Source organism: Neofelis nebulosa, chromosome 13, assembly GCF_028018385.1.
Source record: "Neofelis nebulosa isolate mNeoNeb1 chromosome 13, mNeoNeb1.pri, whole genome shotgun sequence".
Classification (NCBI taxonomy): domain Eukaryota; kingdom Metazoa; phylum Chordata; class Mammalia; order Carnivora; family Felidae; genus Neofelis; species Neofelis nebulosa.
This window is the reverse complement of record NC_080794.1, coordinates 88,252,386-88,269,395: the sequence shown is the minus strand read 5'-3', so window position 1 is coordinate 88,269,395 and position 17,010 is coordinate 88,252,386.

Genomic DNA, 17,010 nt, shown 5'->3' with positions numbered 1-17,010 from the left:
GGGGACCCAACCCCCCCTCCTGCCTCCTCCTCCCTGTGGACCAGACACACGGGATGTTTCGTCTCATCCTGACAAGCAAACTCTCTGCACACGTGTCCCTTTCCCTAGACCTCAAAGTTGCCCGAAATTGTGGCTGGGCTCCAACGGCTCAAGGAAGGACTGGAAGGGACATCGCCATCTTCCCAAGTTTTCTGGGACCAATCACCACCCGTTTGGCAGAACGATCGGAGACGACGCATAGGAAGAGGCCACAGCCTGGCCCAGTAAGACCCACAAAACCTGGAACAGCTTAAAGAATTAAGTTATTTGTGGAACATAGGAGAAAACACCTGCTGCTTCTCTTATCTTTTATTTATTATAACTAATATGTTGAAGGCATGCATCGTACAGGTGCATGAAACAAATAGCTGAGAAAATAATGAATATGTTCTATTAAAAAGTTCAGATGAAGTGGAAAAAAAAAATTGGAGGCTTCATTAATCACACCGGTATCTGGTTACATAAGGGCATACAGACAGATGCTTTTAATTCAATTTTAAAACAACTAGCAAAATATCTAGTTACTATCCAAACTGTTTCCCATGGTCTTCTCGGGGCAACAATTGTAGTATTTCTTACATATTGTGTTCAACCTGGTAGATGTTGGAAGCCAAAACTCAACTTGTTCATGATGCTTTGTACATATCCTAAAACATAAATGCTGTGATCTCCATCAATCTGACATCTTTAGAACAGCACACAATGAGATTAATGATTTGAAATAATATTTCTCATCGCTGTGGCCAAGGCTGGCGGTTCACAAATATATTCCAGGGAGTTTTATAAAGTTACTTGAGAATTTTTAATTTTTTTTTCTGTTGTCATTGGCTGAAGGTCTCAAAAAAATTACTTTTATTATATAAAAACCTCTCTTCCACCATGATAATTTCCCATCAAAAGCCACGTCCCTGGAATAAAATTTCAGTTTCTGAAGTAACTGTTTTTCTTACTGAGGCCTGGGGAATCCCCAGGGATGTCTCAAATATACTTTTGGGATTTTTCCTTGGCTCCTCTCCTTATAGAAATATAATTGGATTCTGATGCCACAACTTAAGGAAATAATATACTTCGAATCAACAGGCCCCTCAAGAAACCAAAATCCTTATTTGCCTCTCTTTTTAAGGAAAAAAGAGAGAACGTTTACATCCACACAAAAAGCTTATGTTGGGTATTTAGTCATTCAGATGTTTTTAATGGCAACACTTGTCACGTCCCGGGATAGGGGGTGGACAGACTCCGAGGTCAAAGTGGCCCATGGTCCCCTCCTACTACTGTTTGGACGTTTCTGCAGCATCCCTCCCTGCCCCCCACCCCCACCCCGGGCAGGCAGGACCTGTGACTTGCTCTAACCGATCGAACGTGGCAAAGTGACCGCATGCCTGAGCTCACGTGCCCATAATGACGTTGCATACAGCTGCGACGTCCGCGTGCCTAGGACACGGTCCCTTTCACTGGCCTCGTGAGCTGACCAAGGACAGGGCCACTTGGCAGGATGCCAAGGGCGGCCTCCAGCCAGCAACTCACAAGACACTGAGACTCTCGGTCTTGCGGCTGCAAGAGAACGACACTGCCAGAAAACACAGGATTTGGGAAGCGAGAGCTTCTCCAGCTGAGCCTTCGGATGAGAGCGCAGACCTGGCACCATCACCCTTTCTCCAGCACGAGAAAATCAGGGCCACAAGATTTGCGCACGGCCACCACTGGTGAGAGACTCTGTGGGCACTGTAACTTGACCTTCGGAAAGCAGACCCTGCCCTCCTTCCACCCTTCCCTTCCCTGAGCAAGTGGGTTTCTCTGTTCCCGATTTAGGTGCCGCAGGGGAACCCTGGAGCAAGAACGCCTTTGACCGGACCGGCGAGGGGCTGCGGACTGTGAGGACCGGGCTGAGTGCCTGCTCTTTGCTTCACGTCCACTCTCTGCCCTGCTTGGTGTGCAGGAGGTAGACCAGCCCGGGTGTAACATGGGCCTCTTTACACTTCAGTATCTAATGGGGTTTGATCTGCAGGAGATCCAGAGGGCTGGGGAGAGCGGGTGAGGGCGTGGATGCCCCAGCCCCCTCCCTAGCAGGTCACGCTGGGGCGATGCCTCCCTCCACCTACTCCGTGGCTTCTGTCAGGCCGCCGTCTCCATGCAATTCTCCCTCCGGGTTCCCGGGACCACTGTCCCCTGCTACCCAGCCTGAGCGTAGAAATGCCCCTAGGGGCACCAGCCCAGGGATACCTCACTCTCCTTTAAAGTTCTCCCCAGTTCTGTCCACATGGGTAAACAGTCCCTTTATTAAATCCTGCTCAAATTCCCCAAGTTGAATGTGGTCCCTCTTCCCCGCCTGGGCCTCGTTGATACAGAGCCCTGCTGGGCCAGGCTCAGGACATCTCTCCTCTCTAGAAGATGGCTTGAGTCCCTCCGTGCCCACCCCACAAGAGCAGCAGCTTCTTCCAGGGGTCATTTCCTCCCTGCAGTGCTCTCTCTGGGACCCGCACAGCACGGTGCTGTGTGACTCAGATGCCACCTGCATCTGTTCTGGGGCATCACCAAATGTTTCTCTGTGGCACCGGCTGGTTGTCGGCATGGCGATGCGCCTTGTGCCTGCCTGCACAGCCACCTGCCTCCTCCCCCTCGCTACGACAGCACACACCATCTACGTCCCCCAGCGTACGAAAGGGTTGTTTCGTTAATTATTAGCTGCTGAAGTATACTTAACGTAACTCCAACTGATCCCAGGAAACATGATCTTAAAGAGGAGCTTGTACAATAATTAAATGTAGGATGGAGAACATCGTTAAAGTCAATGACCCAGTCCATTAGCAGTTTAAACACATTTTGCCTTAACGTGATTATATTCGGTGAAATTCCAATGGTGTCAGGCAAGTGAGAACATACATAAAACCTCGAAGTGCTGTCACACTTACCAGCTCCTCCACCGTCAGGTGACCGGGCTGCCTCACACAGGTGGCAAAATGGCAGAACTCCAGCGGCAAGTCACAAGCAGAAAAACCCCAAGCCCAGTCGCAACCCCGTGCACACAGCGGATATTTTGAAATAAACCCAAGTAGGTTCAGCGAATGTACTGGTTCCTATTGTCTGTAATGTTGCTCGCTATCTGAAATCAGTCACCAGAGGGGACGTGGGGTGGGGGATGGGTGAAATAGGTAAAGGGGATTAGGACTGAGTAATGTACCGAGTCGTTGAATTTTGTACGCCTGAACGTGATATAGCCCCGTATGTTAATTACACTGGAATTAAAATTAAAACAATAAAAACTTTAAACAGGTACCTGTTCTCTGAGTCGCTGGGTAGAAAGTCGGGTGCTGATCCTCAGCTCATATGGCAAGGGATTCGTACTTGATGGGATGGACTTATGTTCAAGTGGCTCCTCTGTGAGGTGTGGACCATGAGGATGGCAAGGATTGCCATCGTTGGCGATGCGGTCTTGAGTCCCTGTGGATTCCAGGAACGCTGCTCCAGGCTTACGCACTGGAATTGGCAGGGATGACCATGGGGCTGCCCCCAACTTGCTCAGGAAGAGACGAGGCACCCCAGATGGTGAGGGCAGCTCTCTCAGTGGAGGGATTTGTTCTCGGGAAGGGACAGCCTCTTCCTGTAGAACATGACATTCGTGAGCAAGAACATGGCCTGGCTTCAAGGGGAACCGTGCTTGTCTTAATCTAGGCAACATTCTGGAAGATTTTATGTTCCGTTGCTCAGCAGTGAATGGTTCGGTTCACTATTTTCCTAGACCAGCAGGGAAGGAGGAAAGGTTACAGAATACCCTCTGACTTTGATTAAGCCTTTTCCGTCCAAGTGTCCCCCACTTCCAAAGGCCCAAAGTATTTCCCCCTCTTTGGCCACATGCTAGACTACATTCCCCAGCTCCTTTTACACTTAGGGGTAGCCCATATGACTACGTTCTCTGCCGTGGAGCATGGGCCAACGTGGGCAGTAATCTGGGCTTGGCACGTAAGCCCGTGCTACTCTGGACTTGGCCCCTTCCAGTTAACTGTAACATCCACGCCCAACCTTGGAGCAGCCCAGATACAGACCTCACCCAGAGACCACTCTGATCCCAGGGCATCCTCTCAGGACCATCACAAGAACAAGAAATCAACTCCTGCTGTCATAAGCTATTCCACTTTTGGCCATTTGCCACTCCAGACTAGCTCACTGGGACCGATGTGGCCTCTTTCATTCAAGGCTGAGATAAGGAAACTCGAATTACTTAATTAAATGCATCGCTGGGTAGGGGCAGGTGTTCACGGTCCACTCTTCTGTCCCCGCAGCATGCCCTCAGCCACAGAGCTCAGGTGGCTGTGGGGTCAAGCCCCAAGAAACTGCCTATGGCTGGGGGTGCAGAGACACGCGAGGCTTGGGGAGCTCCCAACTGAAAGCATGTGGTGATTTGGGTGTCGACTTTCCTGCCCACTCTACCGCCTGTGTGAGGCTGTCTTGATTTCCTTCCGTGTCTGCTCTCAGTGCCTGGTGTCCCACCGGCACTCAAACAAGGGTGTGACAATGGGACACATCGCTTACAAGAGACACATCTGTCATTCCTAAGTAGATGTTCTCTTGGACCCAATGTAACTACAGAGTAAGGCGAGCCCCCTTCCCTCCATCAGATGAAGAAATAACCTTTATACTCCAAACCACTGAGATTCAGAATGCTTATTACGCCGCAAGCTGGCCCATCCCAGCCAACTCCTACTCTCCAGGGACCACTCACCCCACCCAAATCACCCACTGGGAATCAACCTGCTTCTTTATCTCTGTACAAATTGCACGCTAAACATGCATTTATGTGTCTGTCTCACCTGCTTTTATTCACCGGTTTATCCCCAGGACCTCATACTGAGGGTCGGATGCACAGCCACTTGCTGAATCCTTCTCAATTCCCCAACGAAATGGGCTCTCGGGCACAGCAGAGGCCACCTGTTAAAACACATCCGAATGCATTGTCTCGCTCGCTGGCAGAAGCCTCAGGGACATTCTCATTCTGGAATGAAATGTCAAGGTGTTTGTGATTCAAGTTATAGGTCTCTGCTTCTGTCGGTACCACGAGCACAGTGGAAAATGGAGACACAGGGAAAATAAAATCTCACTCAGAGTGAAGGGGTGGGGGCGGGAAATGGCAAGAATTCAGGCTTTCCAGCATTTAGGGGTAAGTCTGAGCAATCCCACACCTCCTACAAGCCAGCCTCAGCGGCGTGGGGGCCCCTTTGGTCTGTGCTCAGTGCCAAGCGCTTGCTCCCTGGGCAGTGTGCTGTAGCATGACATTATTCCCTGTGACAGAGACTCTGAGGAATGAGGAACGCTTCCCAATGGAAGGCTGTGTGAGTGATCAAGGTTATGAGCAGCCATTGGCCGCAGGAAAAAGACCAGCAGGACGGCAGTCTCTGTCCGGAACAAACCAGACTCTGAATGCTAAATGCTGAAGCTGCCTTCGCGTGGGATCTGGGGCTCCTTCCAGACCTGCAAGGGGGCCCACGCAGCCAGTTTGGAAAATAGATCTAGTCGTTCCCACATGGGAAAGTCTAGTAAGGTTTGGAGCTCAGACGGGGCCACACACACCCCCTGCTCAGTTCAAGGCGAAATCAAGCTTGCATTGGTGAACTCAAGAGTCAGGTCCCATCCCCCAGGGATCCCAGGTTCTAGGCTCAGGCCCCTGCAATGCCCAAGTGATTATCAGAGGGCCAGCCCTGGACACTGAATCCCAGCAGGGTCCCGGTCTACCAATGTGTCACCGTCAGGGCAAAGTCACAGCTAATCCCTTGCCAATAGCAGTGTGGCGGGGTGAGATCTGCATTACCTCAACAGCTGGTAACAGGTCAACAAGATACTAGAAGGCATTGTCAAGGCCCGTAGGGGGAAGATGAGCCCCCCATGGTGTGAAGGGAGGAGCGTGGCTGGGGACAGAGAGCGGAGAAGAGGGGAGACGAGGAGTGCAGAGCGGAGACAGTTGTAGGCACCACACTCACGTGATCCAATGAGCTGAAGCTCCAAACCCCCAGCCCTGCAACCTGCCAACCTTCTGGAGGATTTTGGGCTCCCAACATGGAATGGAGGTGCTGTTGCCCTCCTCCTGCTGATACCCCAAAGAGTAGCCAGGCCCCTGCTCATATGAGATTCCAGTTGTTACCACCGGAAGATATTGGATCGTTTCTTTGCTTAAGTCTTTTAGAAACGGGCCAAGTTTCAGCTTGCCATGGAGGAGTTTCTGGCCAATGAAATCGGCGAGTGATGGTACGTGGGAGGGGGGTTAACACACCTTCGAGGAGTGTGCAAAGTGTCCATCCCCATGGAGTGAGTGGTTTTGTGCTTAGAGCCTGGATCAGATCCCCACCAGGAAAAACTCAACTTCTTAGTATACTTAATGCACTTATTTTTTTTTTTCACCAGGGACATCAAAAGAGAAAATGTCATCATCAATCATCATAAAAGAAAAAAAAAAACAATGTCAACATCAAAAAGGGAGATCTTAGTCTCAGCTAAAGGACAGTCCTGCAGATTGAATCTACTGAGTTTTATATTCACCGGTCATCCTTGGCTTCCTGGCTTTCTTCTGCCAGAACTGGCAGAGGTCTGAGGACAGGAGTCTCCTACCATCCGGTGTGCTTTCGGAGTCACAGTGAGTTTGCCACACATGGTCAGAGAGACAAGGGGGCATCTGACAGGGGCCAACTGGACAGAAACCTCAAAACCGAGGAATGGCGTCCACAAATGAAGGCGCGTGAAACTCACACTGCATGTATTTTGTCAATTTCTTTCTCTAGGAAAAAAACAAACCTAAAGATGAGCTGGTTTCATTATTCTGAGGCAGGTAGAACAGCCAAAGAACTTCAGGACTGCTTCCCTCTGAGGGGCTTGTCTTCGTCTGGGTTCTGGGGCCACCCACTCCCGAAAGGGATGGTCAGGCTTTCCTAGCAGCCCACTGTGATCTCCCCGCCAGAACCCAGCCTCACTTCTTTTTTTTTAACGTTTATTTATTTTTGACAGACAGACAGAGAGATAGTGCGAGCCGGGGAGGGGCAGAGAGAGAGGGAGACACAGAATCCGAAGCAGGCTCCAGGCTCTGAGCTGTCGGCACAGAGCCAGACGCGGGGATTGAACTCACGGACCGTGAGATCATGACCTGAGCCAAAGTCGGACGCTTAACCGACTGAGCCGCCCAGGCATCCCCAGCCTCACTTCTTCATGACCAATTCAATGAGTTCTGTATCAGACATCATCCCAAAAGTCCTGATGCGGTTACGGTGTTTGATGGAGTTTCTTTCCTGACGCCTACAGAAAACCAATCCCCATCGCCACCAAATCCCCCTTCTCAAAAAGAGGAGCTGGTCACCATGTGCCCTCTCCCCAGGGTCCCAAATCCTACCATCACTTCCGCCGAGGCATATTCCCCTCAACGTAGCGTTTCTCAACCTGGAACACACCCACAATTTCCCTGGGGGTCTCATTGATGGCAGATTGGGATGCGGTACTTCTGGGTGGGGCCTGATCCTCAGGAATTGTAACTAGCCTCCCGGTGATGCCAGTGCTATGAGCCCGTGCACCACGTTTTCAACATCTAAGATCTGAGATCCATAGCACATCCTACGTGAAATCAGAGATATCCTCAATCCCAAGTTGACCTTAGACCAAGAGCTTCTTTGAACAGCGTTGCTGCACCAACCTGACTGGCGCATTCACGTGACCCCATGTGGTGCCATTAAGATACCCAATGTGACCAGACTGTTTTAATCTTATTTCATATTTGCCTCCCATATGACTAGGACCTAGCGTGTACCACCGGGACCACCAGGTAAGCTGTCTGCCTCCCGCCTATGAAAGATCTAAAGAAAATCTAGCATCTGCTAATGAAGGGTAGATCTGAAAATAATACAGAGGATTTGATATCTTTTTATACTTCCCTATGTAAAAGGAGCTCTTTGAAGAATAGTTTACTCTCTGCATGCACATTTAGAATGTTATATTATCCCACACACACGCACCTACATGATGTGTGCTCATTGTGGACATTTTTTAAAACACAAAAAGGATAAAAGGAACAAATCATCTCTAATTTCACCATCTGCCTCTTTCCCATGCATAAACAAGTCGAAGTCATGGTATGAATGGTTTTATATCCTTCTTTTGTAAATTAGCATATTATCAGTATCGTGGCGTCATCGGAAATTAAGTAAATCTCATTTTTGATGGCCATATCACATTCCGTTATAAAGCAATCATTCCCCTTTTCACTGAATAGTTAGGTTTCCTTCTCCAGTGGGGTTCAATGCTACAAGGAATCTTTTTTTATTCTCTATCATTTTCTACATTTTCATCCAGTTCACCAAGTTAGAGCTTCTACGATGTGTTAAGTACTCATCATTTTTCGGGATCTTCCTAGAGTAGGGAATACTGAGCTCAATAGTAAGGAGACACACGTACTGAATTACCCTCCAGAAAGTTTGAGACAATTTGGCACATCCACCAACAGCCCAGAGAGAGCCTGGCTCAACCCCAAACCTCCAGAAGTACTGAGTTTTGTGAGTTTTTGCATTTTAAAAACCATTTGCAAGGGAGATAGCCCCATACTTTGCCAATGGCCGTGTTTGTCTTTAGCCCAGCGAGGAAGGCTCCATGAATCACCCATCCTGTCCTCGGAAGCAGAAAGCTCGGAGCTCTCCCTGTGGCACTATTGGAAGCAAGGTCTTGAGCCAGCAATAAATGAGTGAGGGGAGAAAGACCCAGAACCTTGTAATTGATTATTTAGTGCAAAAGAGGAAGAAAATGATCACAGGTGGTGATGGCAGATGTGGCGGCCCAGGATACTTGGCAAAGTATGACACACATTTGATTACCAGTACGGTGGCTTCTAAGGTGTCGAATGTCCGAGTGAAGCTCTGTTGTCCCCCTATCGCAATGAATTGCATATGTTTTTATTTTCTCCACTTACTTTCCTCTCTCTTTTCTAACTACTTAAATCAGTGACATCAATAGCAGATGTTGTGTGAAATTAGATGCCTAAGTGAGGCTATAAAATTCTCCCAACAAACAATGCCAGCAATTAAATGTTTCAAAACAGAACATCACTGTCATATCTCAAAATAGATGCATGACAATGTGAAAGAGAGCCACCGTAGATCCCAAGTTTGGCAAGGAGCCCGAATCAGCCCTCTTTCTAGGCACCAATTCAAAACGTTATTACTATTATTCTTAATTAGTGCATACTAATTACTTTCTAACTTTCTCTCTGCTTTTTTTTTTTTTTTAATTCCTTCTCGTCTCTCCTGGAGTTTCAAGGATACTCACTGACGGTCTAATTTGATAATGAATGCACCCTCGTAGAAAAGCCAGCCTGCCCACCAGCCAGGCTCCTGCGTGATCCCGCCACTCCTAAGATGATCACCCCGGCGCTGAGGTTTGGGAAGACTCTGGCTCCGGGAAAGAAAGTCAGAAATTGCTATTAGGCCTTCTAATACATCAAAAGCAACTTCATTTGCATTTCACCACCACAATGAGGATTAATAGGCAAATGGCATATCATCTGCAGCCCCACTGAGTTGAAAGGTGGGTAAACATTCCACGCGGAAGCAAGAAGACGGATCGGGCTGTTCTAGCCAGGGCGCCAGACCGTCTACACCTCAGCAATGCTGATGGAATAGCAATGAAGATTGTAAACTGCAAGTCCCAGCCAGCGCCGTCCTTGCACATATTGTTAAGACTTTTCTCGCGCCCAGAAAGCCTGTGCCTCATCAAGCAGACCTCTTTTCCCCAGCAAAATATTAAGGAGACAAGAAGGGGAGGAAATGAAGCTGTATTAGCCCCTCTAGGAAAGTCAACTATAGGAGAGAAAGAGAAATGAAAACAATAACAAAACGTACAGACAAAACACATGCGCACGCACACACACGACAGAGAGGTAGGACTAGAGTCCCCTTGGAAACCATCCTGTTGGATGACAATTTCTATCTGCTCTGTGCCCGTGGTTCACATAGATCATATTTGACTTGGATTCTCACAATTCTCAGATCGTCAAAACAAGGTTATTCATTATCGTTCATTTGCTGGAGGAAGAACTGAATGAGGTCCCGGGAGCTCACAGGGCTGGGAAGAATGTGAGCCTAGCACCTCCTGGCTTAAATACATGGGCGTGTTCAACTGGACCCCATGCTGCCTCTCTGCCTGCTGGACCTTCCCCTCTCATGGGCTGCTCTGGCTCCATCTGTCCCCATGTTCTGCATAAGCTGTGCTATTTAACAGCAGCCTCCAAAAGGGGAGGTGGGTGGAGCTGGGTGGAGAGGGCATCACGTGATTGAAGTCTTGGCTTCCCTACAGCCATCTTTATTCTTATCTGTGACCACAGACAAGCTTTTTCCACAAGTATGTTGCCACTGATCTGTGATGCTGGATGAGCGGATATAGAGGAAAATCTCCATCCTCCATCACTAGGGCAAGCCCAGCGCCCCCCCAGCAGAGGTGAGGAGCATGCGCTTTGTACCGAATGTTTCGATGTAACCCAATGAAACATAAGAATGGGAGACAATGCAGCGATCATCTGCTGTCTGCTTAACTTCCAACCACATCTGCGTTAGGTACAACTCTCCCGATCACAAACAACACAACACGCAATGAAAATTGGCTTAAGCCTAAACAAAGGAATAACTGTCTCATGCAGCAGAGGGTGTTAGAGGCATGTGTGGCTGCTTGATGGCTTGGTCGATGCCACCAGGAGAGCTCTCCCAGACCTCCTTCCCTCAGTTGTCTTCATTCTCAGCTTCCCCCCAGGGTCTTGTCAGCTTCAGGACCACATCACAGAACACAGAACACCTTGGTCTCCACCAGTACCTCAGCCGGGGTCCCACAAGTGAATCTTGTCGGCCTTCACCAACCTACCTGTGTCACGAGCCCGTCCCTAAATGAATGCCTACATCCAGGAATTAGCCCAAGCCAGAGGTTCCACCCAAATACATTGGCGGAGCGATTTGGTGGCTGTCTTCACCAAAGAGCAGGGTTTGAGTCTGCTGGATAAAGTGTTCTGAGAAGCAAAAACAACAGAACTAGAGAAGCGTATTTGTCATTGCAAGTCACAAAGAGCTGGAGCTGAAGAAGGAATTGAGATCATATCAATCTCAAACCATGACAAGTTGTGGCCGTGCCTTCACCCTTGGCATCCGGCGACAAGGGTGAGTATGTGCATGCTGCACAAAACCAGGATCACCAAAAAGTTGTCAAGCCGGTTCACATACCCAAATCCGAAGGCACTCTAGAGTTGTCCAGCCATCAGGGCAACTGGCTTCGAAAAGCAATCATGAAATACACAAGCCACTGTCTGAGCAGGAGCCATGTCAGGTGTCTTTCTCCAACCTACACCAGCATCAAAACTAACCCTGCAAAACTTCTTGTGCATCACAGTTATTTCTATTAGAGCCATTTTTTTTTTAATTTTATGAACAACTGTGTGAACTGTCCTGACATTCTTGTTACAATTGGTCATCTCCAAACACAAATTAGCCCTGCATATATTTCTTGATCGTGTTTCTCATCCAAGCCCCTTTATTCCAGTCATTATTCCCTCACCTCTGTGCATCAGATATTCCCCTTGAACCTGATGCAGGCCAGGTGCTATGCTAAATACTGGGCATCCGGAACTGAGTGAGAAACAGTGCTGCCCTGTGAGGAAATCGTGCTGTGGCGAAGGAGTTCATGTCAACTGCTACATGACCTGAGACATAAAGGATATCTGTTTGTCTGTCCCAGTTCTAAATGACCCTCTATAAATGGGGAGAAACCAAGTAACAATTTCTAGAATGACAAATGGGTAATGAAATAAATACTCCTTAGTTCAGTGTCATTCGATAGGTGCAGGATTTATGGTGTTGGTTGGTCACAGTCATTTACAGCAAACTCTAATGGGAAATGATGAACTTTATACCCACCCAGTGTACTGTGAATCTTTATTTTGCCTTTTTGGATACCATCCACTTTTGACCCTTCTCCATGCTGGCTCTACCCAAGGATATGGACTTAGATTGGTCTACATAAATAAGCATCCTCACCCTTTGGCTTCTGGTTGGGCTCACCCATGAGATTATTGAAAGGAGATCAGAAGGAGATCAGAAGAACAGAGCAAAAACAGTAAGGTTGGGACCTATTTTGCCCTGGGTCCCTCCCTGCCAGATCTCTTGGGTAGGCTGGCTTCCTCTAAAAGCCACACTATTAGGAGGACCTCGCCACACAACTATCTTCTTTGAATCAAGTAGCTCATGCTTTCAGAATGAAGTGTTGTAAGACATTAGCCTCTGTGATTTCCCTACAACTTCTTCACATCTCTGCAAATAGTCCTTTTATTAAAGTCTCCTCAAGGTACTCCATTTAAGTGTGCAATCTATTTTCTACCAGGACCCTGACTGATTAGACTAGTTGAGCCAAAATTCCTTCAGATATCTTCTGCATGTATTTGGTTATCTTATGAAGGTCTCCAAAATGGTGCATGAAAACACCTTGCTTCACAATCCTCTGAGATTGCCCCATCCTTTGGTCTCACTTTCTAGGTGGGTTGTGAGCCCTCCACTAACCCTACCTTCCCCATCAACCCTACCCATAAGCTCTGACCACTGTTTCAGAGACACAGGCCTGAAGAGTCAAGGCACCCAGTATAACCTCACCACTTACTAGCTTATTCCCCTTGGTTGCCCCGGAATCACACACACACAAACACGCACACTCACACGCACATGCACCCATCACACACACACACACACACGCACAGGCACCCACCCACCCCCACACACACCCCCCAACATTAAATTAAATGTGAGACAAAGCCAAGTGTTGGCAAGGATTCAGAGCAACTGAAGCAAGAAGTGTATACATACACTGTTTGCAGGAGTGGAAATTAGTGTAGCCACTTTTAGAACAGCGTTTGGCAGGGTCTACTAAAACGAAAATACATCCACCCTATGACCCAGCAATTCCAGTCACAGGCACATCCAAGAGAAATGAGTGGATATGTCCAAAAACAATTGTACAAGAATATCCATAGCAGCACTGTTTATAATAGCCCCAAACTGAGCACAATCCAAGTGTCCATCAACAGGCTGATAAACAAACAAGTTGTGGGATTTAACAAAGAATGAGCCACTAGTACATACAGCAACAAGGCTGAGTCTCAGTTCTCATGTTGAAAAACAATCACTATACGTTGCATGATTCTAGTCATATGGAAGTCAAGAACCAGAAAAGCCAATGGACGGTGAAAGAACTTGGGATAGTGATTCCCTTGGGGAGGAGTGTATAGAGTAGAAATGGGAACCAAGAAAACCCCTGGTCCTACCTCTTGATCTGGTTTAGATACACGCAGAACTCCATCAGATTGTATGCTGAAGGTTCATCAGCCCCTGTGTACCTTCCGTGGTATGTATGTTATACTTCAGTAACAGATTACAATTCTAAGTTAGACTTGAGAACGATAATAATATTAAATGTAAAGAATGATTGAAATCAGATATACGAGTGATTCTAAATATGGTTATTTATCAGTGGAGTTATCCAAACCCATGCTAATACATGGCTAATATTTTTTGACACAGGCAGATAGCAGATAACCATGGAATGGTCAGCTCAGTGCTTATAATAACATGCAATTCATGTGACAGGTGTTTTTCCAGCTGGGTTTCTTTTTCAGGGTAACTCCTATAACCACACAGAATGATAAGCCCAACTCATGGGGGAATGATTTTGCAGACCCACAGGCAGAAACGGTTTGGGACAGTTACTGGAAAGGCCAGTGGCTGTCCCCTGTAATGGAAGGGTTCGGTCCTAACGTGGATACACAGGTTGGAGTAAAAAAGCAGTAAGAGTCACACGAAGTGAACTTCCCTGAAAGAGGAAGGAATTATTTTACGGTTCAGAGAAAACGTCTTGGGGAGTCGTTGGCATGACTACACTATTCGGTAAGTAAAGAGGGGACCCAGCAAGGCGCCTGTGATTTCCACCTCTACGGTGCACTCTCAATGGCCTTGCAGCCGTCTGCATCTAGAGCCAGAGGTCAACCTGGCCACTTACAAGGCATTTATAAGTTTGTCTACAGTTGGTGTGAGGCATTGAAGCTGACTGATGGCGGCCATGCAACGCCACCACCTCAGATAGAAAGCCATTCTCAAGGTCCCGGGTACCTGAGCCTCTCAAGCTCCCCTAGCAGTGGACCACCCCGTCACCTCCCAAGTGGGTTGGAAAACTGTTCAGACGAAGCCTCCAACACGTGTGTTCTGATGACAATTCTGTTTCCACAGCACCCCCAACACAAGCCAACCTACCGGGTCCTAATCCGGCCCGCCAACTGTTCACCCTCACCTGTCCCCTGCCCCTGCTCCCCACCACACTCCGGGAGGTCCCCCAGTGGCCTTTGTCCACCACCTGGCCTTTGGGCTTTCCTGTCCCTCTGCAGGAAAGCCCTCCCTCTCAGCCCTCACGGTCCCCTCCTCACTGCCAGGCCTCGGCCTCATTCTCCAAAATCCCATCTCCAAAATCCCGTCTGGAACAGATCCGCCTTGGTATTCCCTCACGTAACACAGACTCTTGTTCATGGTGGCGCACGTCTTAATTTACGATTGCGTAACTGTTTGTTTACGTGCTTACCTTTCTACTCTCCGGCTCTTAGATTGGGCTCATGAAGGGAAGAACCCAAGCCAAGCACAGCACAGGGTACCCGATGCTGGCAGAAACAGAGAGTATTGGGACGGCATTGAGTAATGGTACGAGAAGGATTGCAAACATATGGGTTACTTCTCCAGTCAGCTCCCTAGCAAGGAAGTGCTCATTAAAATGATAGGCATAAAAATCAATTAGGAAATGAGTTTTAATCCTAAAACCCATGCTGAATGACGCTGTAGGAAAAGAGAAATGAGTCCATCGCTGAAAGTGGCAGACAGAAGCAGAGACTTACGAGCCAGGAACAATTCTTGGGCAGGAGTTAATTCAAAGTAAACAAAGCTACCTTTACAAAGGTACACATTTCCCATGTTTTCATGGTAATTATTGATTAGAAATAACCTAAAATATTTAACAGGAAGGAACTGTTAAGTAGAGTATGTCATCTGGATGGAGGGTTGGCAGCTATTGGAAATTACATATGCACCTTAGGATCATAACGATTACTTCTGATCATTTTTTCCTATGAAGTAGGAAAGCATAATAAACACAGTCTACAAAGCATTGATGGTACCACGCATCGATCTACGAATAAAGAATCTAAGGAACACCCCAAATTAACGTCTTTGCGTGAAAGAAAAGAAAAAATACTTTTTAATTACCCTTGAATAACGAACCAGTGAGGTCAGACGGCACTGAAAATTCCATCTGGGTCTCAATATCCACGAGTATTTGTCATCGATGGTTACAGACACAAATAGCTCCCCCTGCTGCCCCAGTTCCCAGTGTCTTTCCTTCTTCACTCAGCCCCTTCTCTTCCAGGCCTGTCACCCTTCCATGCAGTGCTCCCTCCACACACAGAGGCCCTGCTTGCAGGGAGGTGGGTGTCAGGGAGATCCTTCCGATACTTTATCCTTGGAATGGAGCTTCTTTCTCCAGATGTAAGACCTGCGTAAGCAAATGGTTCTCCAATCAAAAGAGCCTGGCATCAACCTCTACACGGTCTTGGAAGGAGGGAGTTTTACAGAAAGTCTCTTGACTTGGGAAGGGAACTTTGGCTCCACACCAGACCCCTTGGAGGCCCAACTGAGGTTGTGACATGCCTACTAGGCCTCCACAGCAGAGGAACAGACCCCTGGGGTTTTGCTCTGACGCTGACCCTTCGATTGACAACCAAGAATAGTGCGTTTTTTGCGACCCGTACTTTTTCCCTATCAATTCTCCCTCCCCGCAAAGTGGATCGGGAAGAGACCATCTTGAAGTTCCGTGCTTGGCTCACATACCAGAGGTCAGTGGCTTTCCAAGCTGTTCACATGAAGATGGTTTTCACAGGTAAGAGACGGACACAAAGTGAAGAAAATGTACCAACCCACACGCAATACAAAACGACTGATTGTTTCGTGTATTGCGTCCTTGGGTAGCCCTTTGCGAAGAGCTAAGTAGATTAACCATCTAATTAGGAAGAGTCAAGATTGTCACGTCTTTATTTTTACAGTGCTTAAAGTGGGATCAGAAACTAGACCCATCAGGTTTCCACACGTATCCGTGGGCGATGGGAGCGAGGAGGCAGCTCTGTGTGGACAGCTCCTCCCCGGGGCCGCACAGCCCCGCCCGACACGCTGCGGTTCCTGGGGCCGCGCATCGCTCCTGCTGGGAGATGAGCCCTCATTACTCTCAAGCTTCCTGAAGGCTCATTTAGACCTTGGCAGGATGGTGGGTACAGAGCAGCTGTTTGCTCTGACTCTTTCCCATCATTTGACCGGTTTTTAATCCGCAACAATGCTTCCAAAATTGAAAACGGAACCAGGTTGGATTCCCGAGCAGAGCCGACCAAGTGTGGGGCTGGCTGGGCACATCACAGCAGGTGCCAGATTGAAGATGAATCTCCGTGACCGCCTGGACTCCTGGCCAGGCAGAAGCTCGGCTGCCAGGCGCCCTCCGTGAGCAGGGGCGAGGCCACCAGCCAGCACCGGGCACCTTCCTAGGCGGCCCCCAGGGACGCTTTGTCCGACAGATGCAGACGTCCCCGACCCTCACCAAGATCTCCTTGGTTGTCTCTCAGTCACGAACCGACCGTCTCAGAGAGCCAACTGAGAGGTCCTGACATGAAACACAGAGTTTCATCAGTAGGAAGCCATAACCTGCCGGTTCATTCTAATTTATAGTCATTTAAAATTTTCTTACGAGGATTTCTTCCAGGCATTCAAGTTTCTTTTTATTTTTTTTTCAATTGTGGTAAAATACAACAACATAAAATTTGCCATCTTAACCATTTCTAAACGGGCAGCCCGAAAATCCTTCATTTTGTGAAACGAAAACCCCGCCTCCCTTAAACAAGAACTGCCT